The sequence below is a fragment of the Argopecten irradians genome, chromosome 7 (genome assembly GCF_041381155.1).
Source record: "Argopecten irradians isolate NY chromosome 7, Ai_NY, whole genome shotgun sequence".
Classification (NCBI taxonomy): Eukaryota; Metazoa; Mollusca; class Bivalvia; order Pectinida; family Pectinidae; genus Argopecten; species Argopecten irradians.
In genome coordinates this window covers 42,511,885-42,522,610 of record NC_091140.1, presented here as the reverse complement: position 1 = coordinate 42,522,610, position 10,726 = coordinate 42,511,885, and the positions used below count along the sequence as shown (strand labels likewise).

The 10,726-nt window shown below is 36.7% G+C and overlaps 1 pseudogene; it reads left to right on the top strand.

Annotated features, from left to right (window-relative positions):
• Window positions 1-648: 648 nt before the first annotated feature.
• Window positions 649-6,609, top strand: LOC138327239 (leucine-rich repeat-containing protein 74B-like; annotated as a pseudogene).
• Window positions 6,610-10,726: the final 4,117 nt, after the last annotated feature.

Genomic DNA, 10,726 nt, shown 5'->3' with positions numbered 1-10,726 from the left:
TAGAAAAAGTAAGAAACAATTAAAAATAGATTATCTATTATTAATTTTGCGTCACTCAATCAGAGATTTTATTAGAGAAACGAATAATGATACGATATCTTCACTTTAATCTTAGAGATGATCATCGGTTAGAAATAGTCCGTCCGCCTACTTCATCACTAACGTTCTTTCTGTTGTCATTGACTTGACATTGATTATAGCAAACCAACTTATTTTTCGTGAGCAAATAATTTCGCGTATTGAATGGACTAGAAGAAATCACGAAAATGTTTCAAATACAGTAAAAGTAAATATACATATATAGAAGAATAGATAACGAAATTAAAGCGTCATCAAAAAGTCCTTAGGCAAGGAAAGGCGTAATTAAGTCGCCACTACGATAGGTTGCTTTACAGTTTTACTTGACAAAGATTTATATGGAGGGTTGGTGGCGTGAAAAAAAATTATGAAGTTCATGTTTACATTTTTAGTTTCTAACTACACTGCAAAACACTTTATTTTCGAGAGAAACAAATTTTCACGTTATCTTGCGAAATGACTCGAACGCGAATTTGAATGTTTCGCGAATAATGTATAAACGTCAGTTAGAGCCCTAAAAATAACGAAGATGCGAACTATTGTAACCGCAAAAATTAACCTGTCTACATTATGTCGGTATGCTCCATTGTTTTGACAGAGGAGGGCTACATATCGGAGGAGAGCGAGCCTCCATCCCCGTGGTCAAGAGTACCTGACAGGACCGGCATCACAGTGTACCTAGCGGCCTGTCGGAAGTACAATGTGGTACCTCTGACGTCTCTAAGACGACAGCTCCAGAGCGATACAGTGTGTCAATTAAGAGCCAGAATATGCAGGGACACAATGCTAAGGCCCTCGCTATCGCACTGGTGGTAAGGCTGGTTTTTGTTCAATAAAACAGAGACGTTCCGTGAATAGCTGAGACGTTTAAAACATATTTCCATATACATACATGCGTTTTAAATTGAGAAAGCAACTGATTTTCGTCATCCTGCCGTCGACAAAAAACAAAACAAAAATGGTATCATAGGTAATTTCTTATACTACAAGTTATATTTGGTAATGTTTTTTATACTAAATCCGAATGTCTGATTTTACGCAGATTCACACAGTTTGCACACAAAATTTCTTTCATACCCCAATTGAAATTAAAACGTAGTGACACCAACAGTGCATTCATCACTATAATCACTATGGGAAAAAATGAGAAAATAAAAAAATAGAATACATTGGCAGTGAGTGCAAATATACAGGAGTTTATCATAAAAATATTCAATTTCTCTATATAACACCAACAAATGCTTGAAATCAAATACATCATGTTTTATTTCCATGTTTGTTTTGTGTTTAAGGTGAACGAGAGTGTCACAACAGTTGATCTTGAAGGCAGCTTTCTTGGTAAAACCGGGATCAAGTATATAGCAGATGTGTTTTATGACAACGACACCATTACTGAACTGGTAATAAACATGCTTGTAACGAGCATTTTCATTAGCTTAAAAATATACTTTATCGGCATATAAAGGCAAAATTGCGTCGCCGTTTGTAACGTCACATCTGATTGGCTGATATAATAATGGCGTAATGATTTCACAGAAAAAAGTCCAGAAATGATTTTGGAATTTCGAAGAGATTATCTAACTTCAGCTTTTAAAGTGGAATATGTGGGCAAAGAAACCAGTCTAATGCGTTCATTGGCTTCCAATAGTTTCTCACATATTATTCAGCTTTTAAATTATCTGATTTTAGCAAAATTATCGTAATTATAGCTTGTTAATGATCCTTTTGCGTAAGATTTCGACTTTATCATGAAACATTATTAACGTAATTTGCTTTGTTTATTATCACAAGTCAGCCATTTTCGTTGTTTATCCTCACAAGTCAGCCGTTTACTTGCACCGCGAACATTTCCATTTAAAAGGATTTTGGCTTGAACATATATAATTATTGTGTTCATAAAGTTGAATTGTACGACTCGATGAGACACAGGGAAATAGAAATGTAGAAATATTTATTTTACTTACCAAACAGTCATCACCAAAGACTCGTCGGTGAAGATTTCTCGAAGTTTTTGTCTTCAATCAAGTATCTATTAATTTATTAAATTTATTTGTGGGTGTTTGTTTTTAAGAACCTTAGTGGTAACAAGTTAAAGTTGTATGGGCTAAAAATTTTGGTGGATAATTTGCGACAAAACCGATCTCTGCTGGCACTGGATTTATCAGGTAAAACTTGTTTGTTCATGTATGTTTGTCTATATGTGTTTATTCCACAAGAGCTAACGAAGCAATAAATAACAATTGAAAAAATTAAAGAATGTCATGCTACATCCGTAACCAATACTTGTAGCAAATTTTAAATACAAACTCTACTAAATCATAAGAAATCAGTGATTGTAAAATTCTAAACAATTGTTTCCGATATTTATTCAACTGAAAATTGGTCAGCTAGACGTGTATGATGTCTCTGAACTAAATACATGCAATGGGGGATTTGTACTACCGGTATTTAAATGAATTCTATCTGCTGAAGAAATTGTTCATGCGTAATTACTAAAATTGTTATGTACTACAATGTAATTGAACGGCATCACATTTTTCTTGATATTCATTTTCAGATAATGGGTTTACGAAAAATGATGCAAGATGTTTAAAAGAGCTTTTACTGGTAAGATTATTTCTTAATCTTTTGAATGCAGCCAGTATAAAGCTACATTTCTCGGTCATAGGTGATGTTCAGTTTTGTATGATAAGCATATACATGTATATGTATTCCAAATCAAGTTTATTTCCCATAAGAACGTCTCTTAATTCGCAATGAATTTATCTAATTCAACAAAGATATATGTGCGAATCAGTTTAATGACAATACGTAAATTATATTATTCATAAGGGTGGTCTGGGCGACGATTGAACGATTTCGAAAAAAGGACACGAATATTCATTTTGGGTTGTCATTGTAGTGCTTACCCACCGTTTTCTATTGTTCAATTTTCATTTCAGTCTAAGTGTAAAATACGGAAGTTGAACTTGTCTAGAAATAAGTTTGAAGACAGTGGCGGGCTTCTTATCGCCGAAGGACTAGGTAATAATATACTTATCATGTTGTAAAATGATAACTATTATGAATACACGTTAGAACAATAAACTTCCTGCAAGAATAAATATCAAACAAATATCGGAAGTCAGTTACGAAGCAAAAGGCGTTTTCCTTCATTGGCTTGTTACCCTGTTCTTTTAAAATATATGAAGTATAAACTATCATTTCGCCTTTCTTTATTCCGTTGTTTAGCTAGCTTGTTTTGTATCATGTTCATAGTCTCACCAAAGGTATCCTATGTGTACCGGAGGTATAATAATGATATTATTCAATATTCAATAGTATAAATATTCATTTGTTAATGAAAATGATATTTTATCTATGATGCAACGCATTTTGTTGTAAATCGAATAAGAAAACACGTCAAAGACTTAACATGATTTCTATTCCATATTAAGATATTTGTTGTTATTTTTTTAAATTAGGATCTGGGAACATTTTATTATATTTTATTTTCTTGCCATCAGCTGAAAATACGTCATTACTGGAGTTGAATATCAGTTGGAACCATCTTCGGGGGCACGAGGGGTCAGCCATCGGTCATAGCTTAATGGTAAGCAACAGTGTATCCGGAAAATAAACATTATTTCCGGAAATACGTGAAGGTCTAGGGCAATAGAGGTTTAGTTATCAAAGAATACTTTAATATTCTTTGAAGGCTGTAAAATGTATTTCGAACGTAGCTATCTAAGCATGAATTTATGGTGAAAACAAAAGCGATAAAGAATTTACTTTAATTTGCATATTGCATATCAACCTTAAACAAGTTTTCTATTCAGAATGCAGCCCAGAGGAATTTACAAAATAAGATGTGTTCTTTGAAAAAATGTGTTCATGAACACCATCCCCATTGGAAATCCCCTTCCCAATAACAAATATCAAATCGTTTATTTCATTGCTGTAGAATAATAAACACACTGGAGGTGCTGGATGTCTCCTGGAATGGCTTTGGCGTTTCCGGATGTCATGGACTCGGAAAAGGTTTGGATGCCAACACGTCTCTCCGGGAACTGAACCTAAGTTCCAACAGGATAGATCCGGACGCAGTGGCCAAATTTCTGGAGGGACTGAAGAACAACAATACATTGACGTGTCTTAAGGTACGTTGTGGCGAATTATGTGGTCAATTTACTGACTCCTGATTTAAATATTATTTTGTGTTATACATGTAATACTATACGCGTATGCTTTCTTCTGGAATATGTACCCAGATACAAGCCAAAAGATAAGTTTCAGCATTTAAAATCAATTGTATATTTTCTTTTTACTGAAAACTAAAATCTAAACCTCTGAATAGATTTAATGAAATTGGCAAAGTTTTTGTCAACGGAGATATGTGAATTTCCAAACAGAATTGAATACAACACCAAAGGAATAAAAAATCATTAATATAACATATGTATATATACAATGTATTTCAAAATTAGGTTTTAGCATTCTAAAAGATTTCATTAAATTAATTCGCTTTCATTTTGAAAATAAATGACCACAACCAAACTGAAAAAATATAACCAACTCAAGAAGATAATCCAGTTTTTAGTTTGAATAAATTACAAAAACATTCACGGAATCAAATAAATAATACGTAGAAGTCTTTTACAAGTATCTGATTTTTTTCCTAGTGAGTGCCTTTGGTTTACTATGTATAAATCGTTCAGTTTTGTGCCTGTTCCAGATAGGAGATAATCCGTTGGGGTCAGGAGGAGCATTGGCGGTTTTGAAAGCAGCAAAAGCATTGCACCAACATCGAGGAGATAGATATAGGGGTACGAGATCCATACTTATGTGCTCATTGTATGTTACACCCCCTCACCCAATTAAAAAATCCAAATATCTATGATACATCAGCACAACAAAAGCACAAAAACCCTATGTACATTCTGAAATATATATTTCGGTTATTTCTACAATTTATTAGCTGTAGTTATCTTTTTACGAAAATTATGACACTTGTAAAATGTGACTAGACCAAGTTTGATCATTTAAAATGCACATGTTAGGTATGCAGGGCCTCACTATGAAGAAATGGTAAGTTATCAAATAGCAAATTGAATAAGTGAAAATGACTTCGATAGACAACGACGTTTCTGTGTGTGTGAACCTATTTTGTTTCAAAAGGCAATAGATTCTAGTTGCTCACAGTGATAATTATTTGCCTAAAACAAAATATGTGTAACCCTATAGAGGTAGGCAGGCTGGTAGCCTTGCTTAAGCCCCAATGATATTATTGGTGATAGATGATTGTAACCCTATAGAGATAGACAGGCTAGTAGCCCTGCTTAAGTCCCCATGAATATCATTAATAGATATGATATTTGAATATTCCCGCTAGGTAAACAGGAAGTGGGGTACCTGTTGAACCTTGACAGAAGTTGTTATGTTAGCCGTGTATAATTGTGGATCGCGGGGCTGAGTTAAATTATAGTGTATTTTATAAGAGTACAAGTATTAGTTATTTAATAACAACCATGTATATATTTATTAGGCTGTGTTTAATTTCATAGTGCATTATTGTGGTGTATATAGTGTTGCTTAGACCTAGTATTGATGTGTAGTATATTTAAAGGTCAGTAACGCGGGATTGTTTACTCATGTTTGCAGCCAGAGTTAGGTTGTTGTTTTAAGGCATGGCCAAACTAGGTGACCGAAATATCAGTAAATTGTTACGGCACCTACTTAGTAGCGACTACGTGGGATGTTCTGGAAAGCATGACAGGACATCGCACGGTCTATGCACGTGTTAAACTAGGTGACCAATTTATTAGTTAATTGTTACCAAATAGGTATGGGTATGGTAGGGACTACGTGGAATGTTCTGGAAGGAATGACAGGACATCACGTAGTCCACACACCTGTTTAACTGCGCAGTATAGTTTGTGCAAAATGTGCATATTACAGGCGGTTCTGTCCAGCCTCAACCAAGTCCAGTCAGAAAATCAAAACATTTCTATTTTGTTAAGCCTGCATCAGGCGCCGGTAAGGCTGTATTCTGAATTAAAATTAGTAAATTTTGACAGTTTATGATGAGCTGGGTAACCTTTGGGGCAAGCATTGTCCCAACGGCACGTGTACCAGTCACGTACCCAATCATTATAAATAGAGGGCCGCAATAGGCCCCAGTCAGACTGAAACCAGACGGAAACTGAGACTGACGGAGACTGAAACCAGACGGAGACTGAAACTAGACTGAAATTAGACGGACATCAGACGGGAATAAGACTGAGACTGGGTACTTCCGCCTCACATACACCTACGTCACCGCCTCCTCTAGGGCCACCTTTGAGAGAGAGAGAAAGTGAGAACTCTTGTCTACACTTTGAATAAAAGCCGTCAACAAGCTTCTACCCTACTCCTTGTCGTCATTTCGACCAACACAGCCATCCATAGGACGACAAGGTGGGGTAAGGGCTATGTTATTTGGTGCTGCATGACCAGGATCTTCAATATAAAGAAGAAAAGAAAGAACCTGAAGACGAAGAAACAGACGACTAAAGGTAAGCGAACTTTCTCTACTTTGATTAGTACCTCTAGTAGCTGACCATTTTAAAATGTTGTTTAGGTATTTAGTGGTATAATTTGGTTAGTTAGAAACCAGGTACTGTCAGTATACATATTTTTGGCAATATTTGAAAAAAAAAAAAAAAAAAAAAATATGTCTCTCAATTTAGATGTAGACATGGCCCAATTAACTGAGCGTATGGCAGGTCTAACACAGACAGAACAAAATCAAAATATGCCCACAGATCAGAATATTGCTCAGGACGATAGTGAGGTAGTGTTCAGAAACATGGCACAACATTTTAAGAACTTCTCTGCAGCTATGACAGCACAGGGAGTTTTCCAGGTCGTTAGGTCATTTGAGGGTGACCCCACTAAATTCAAGACCTGGATAAAAGAAATAGAAAAATACGCGAAATTAGTAGGGCTAGATGACAAGGAAATCCCTAAAATAGCGTATCAAACAAGTGTAGGTTCAGTAGGGGATTTTATCAAACGATATTTAGACGATTTAGAGGGAGATCTGTCTTGGGAGGACCTTAAGAAACTCCTCAAACAAAGATTCGCTGACATAACAGATTCGCATCAAGCTATGGCCTTATTACGTAAAACGATACAGAAACAGGACGAAAGCGTCCAGATATACGCTGAACGACTCCTGCAAGTAGCAGAAGACGCGTATCCTGATGCCCAGGAATGTGAAAAGGGCATTGTTCAAAGACAATTAGTTAAACGCCTTTTGTGATGGGTTGCATTTCGACTATGTTAAGATGAAGGTTATGCGCGAGGACCCAGACACATTAGAGAGGGCGGTACATATAGCTATGCGCGAACAGAACCTTAGGAAAAGGTTCAATCTAAGACAAGACATGAATAATGACAATGACATGGTCTTAAGGCCAAGACAGGAACATGTATATGACCCTCAGGTAGCCCCTACGCAAGACACATACTTTAACCTTAGACATAACGAAACTAACACGAGGCGAGAAGTACCAATGGACATTGACCACACCAGACAGAGACAGTGTTATAAATGTAAACAAAACAATATCATAAGACATAGACCACGCCCAGTACAAGACAGAAATAGTTTTAGGGAAACACAGAGACAGACACCCCTTAATAGAGCCCCTAGAAATAGGTATTCAGACAATAGCAGATATCATAACCAAACTCAAAATAGGTCGTATAGTACAGGTAACAGAGTGCAAACTCAGAACCCCCCACAAGTGCAGTCATTAGGTCGAAATAAACAAAGATCACAATTCAGATGTTTTCAATGTAATGAAGAAGGTCACATAAGAAAGAACTGTCCCCAATTAAATAGAAAAGGTAGGCCGTTAAACTAAAGACCTCGCTTCATAAGGAAACCGATGGGGCGAGGTTGAAAAGAAATAAGAAGCATGTGTCTAAGAAAATAGAAATATCGGGTAACCCAAGTACAACTGTGATAAAAATAGGTAAACAAAAATTAAGAGCTCTCTTAGACACAGGTGCTGAGGTTTCCATAATCAGCAATAGGATTTTTAAGATGTTACCGAATAAACCACGACTAAGAAAAGAAAGCATGACTCTCCAATCCGTCAGCAGTACACAGGTAATAGGTTCAGCAGACATTTCATTTCAAATAAGACATTTGACCTTAAGACATAAATTTTATGTTGTTGATGGCATGAACAGAAACTGCATCCTTGGTTTAGATTTTCTTAAACAAAATGGCGTTAGAATGTATTTTGACCTTGCATGTATGCGTATAGGTAAGACCTATGTTCAATTAGAGGAAGACATACATATTGCCTCAATAATAAGGACCACCCACAAGACATTGTTAAGACCGCAAACGGCAACGGTATGTCAGGTAAGACTCCCAAGAACTTTTAAGATACCAGGATCAAAGCTCTTAGAGATATCAGCAAATGACACTTGTATATATGATGAACCTGGTTTGACCTTACAAAACGGTGTAACAAAGGTCACGAACCCTCGCAAGATACCTATCTTGATACTTAACCAAACAAACAGGACGATTAACCTAAAACGAGGAAGTGTAGTAGGCAAAGCACAGGCCTTAGAAGACAAAGACATTTCAAGTATAACTGCGACAAAAGACGATGACAAAGACGAAGAAAACTTTAAGGAGGTAGATGTACCAGACGAGTACAGTGCTGAGACACTAAAGATATTAAGAAGAAACAAGGATCTATTCGCCAAAAAGGATTCTCAGCTTGGACATACAAAAACAGTTAAGATGCATATAGAAACAGGAGATCACAAACCAATTAAGAACCGACCTTACAGGACACCCCTGAAGAAACGTCAAGTAGTGGACGAAGCTATTGACGAGATGTTAAAGGCAAAGGTCATAGATAGGTCTAGAAGTCCCTGGAGTTTTGGCTTAGTGGTAGTTGATAAGAAAGATGGAAGTAAGAGAATGTGTGTAGATTTTAGGAGTTTAAATAAGATCGTTACCCCGATGTCAGTACCTCTTCCTTTGATAGATGACATTTTGACCCTCCTAGGACACTCAAGACATTTCACTACATTAGATTTGAAAAGTGGATATTGGCAAGTAGAACTCGACGAGGAAAGTAAACAAAAGACAGCTTTTGCCTGTCACAAAGGACTATTCCAGTTCAACAGAATGCCTTTCGGACTAAGTAACGCCCCTGCTGTCTTCCAAGAATTGATGAATATTGTCTTACAAGGATGTGAACAATTCGCCACAGCTTACCTTGATGATGTCATAATTTACAGTAGGACAGCCGAAGAACACCTGAAACACTTACAGATAGTCTTCAACAAATTAAGACAACATGGACTCAAACTAAAGCTTAAGAAATGCACTTTCTTCAAGAAAGAGACGGAATATCTTGGCTTTATGATTACGGACAAAGGTGTAAAGCCGGACCAAAAGAAAGTTGAAGCTATTAGGGCCTTACCAACCCCTACTTGCGTAAGAGATGTAAGAGCATTCATTGGAATGTGCGGTTACTACAGGAAGCACATCCCCAACTTCTCAAAAATAGCGGAATGTCTTACAGAACTAACCAAGAAGTATGCTAGGTTCAAATGGACTGAAGAATGTCAGAAGTCATTTGACTATCTTAAAGAAAGTCTTACAGTAGTACCTCTACTAGCATACCCAGACCCAAACCTACCATATGTGCTTTATACAGATGCATCAGACACATGCATAGGAGCTTGTCTTACACAGAAGACAAAGGAAGGTGAAGAAATGCCACTTTATTACTTGTCACATAAGCTTAGCCCAACACAGCGTAGGTGGTCTGTGATAGAGAAGGAAGCTTTTGCTGTGGTATATGCTCTTCAGAAGCTTGATAACTACTTACACAACAGTTCCTTTGTAATAAGAACGGACCATCGCCCACTTTCTTACATATTCTCAGACAAGAAGACATTGAATAAGAAACTCTCCTTATGGTCCCTTACTGTGCGTCCTATAATTGTAAGGTAGAATATATTGAAGGTAGATTTAATTGTTGCGCGGACTTACTATCGCGACTACCAACAGATACAGCGGAAGAAGCTGAGGATAAGCAAGGAGAAACCCAGGAAACTAAAGACATTCATGATGTCTTGGACGTAGATGACAGAGCCTTAGAGATTGGAGCTCTCAACTCTAACAAATTTAAGCCAAGAGACTTTGTCAGTAGTACAGTTGATACTCCAGACGATATTGTTAAACCTCATATGGATCTCCCTAAAGACATAGACATAAGAAAAAACTCAAGACAATGACGAAGACATATCAAAGCTGAAACTTAGACTTTGTAATGGACAAGCAACCAAGAGTGAGGAGGAGCGCTTCTTGGTTGTAGATAACTTAGTGTATTATTTGTCAAACGCGGAATCAGATGACCCGGTCTTGAGACTTTACATTCCGAAGGAACTTGAAGGAATGGTGATAAGACAGTATCATGATTTCCTAGGTCATATGGCAGTTGACAAAACATATGACGTAATAAGAAAGAAGTATTATTTTCCTTTGTTATACAAGAAGGTTCACCAACACATTGAAAAGTGTGTGACTTGTCAGACAAGAAGTCACAGTAACCCTCATCCTCCTCTTCAAGACAGCCAGATACCC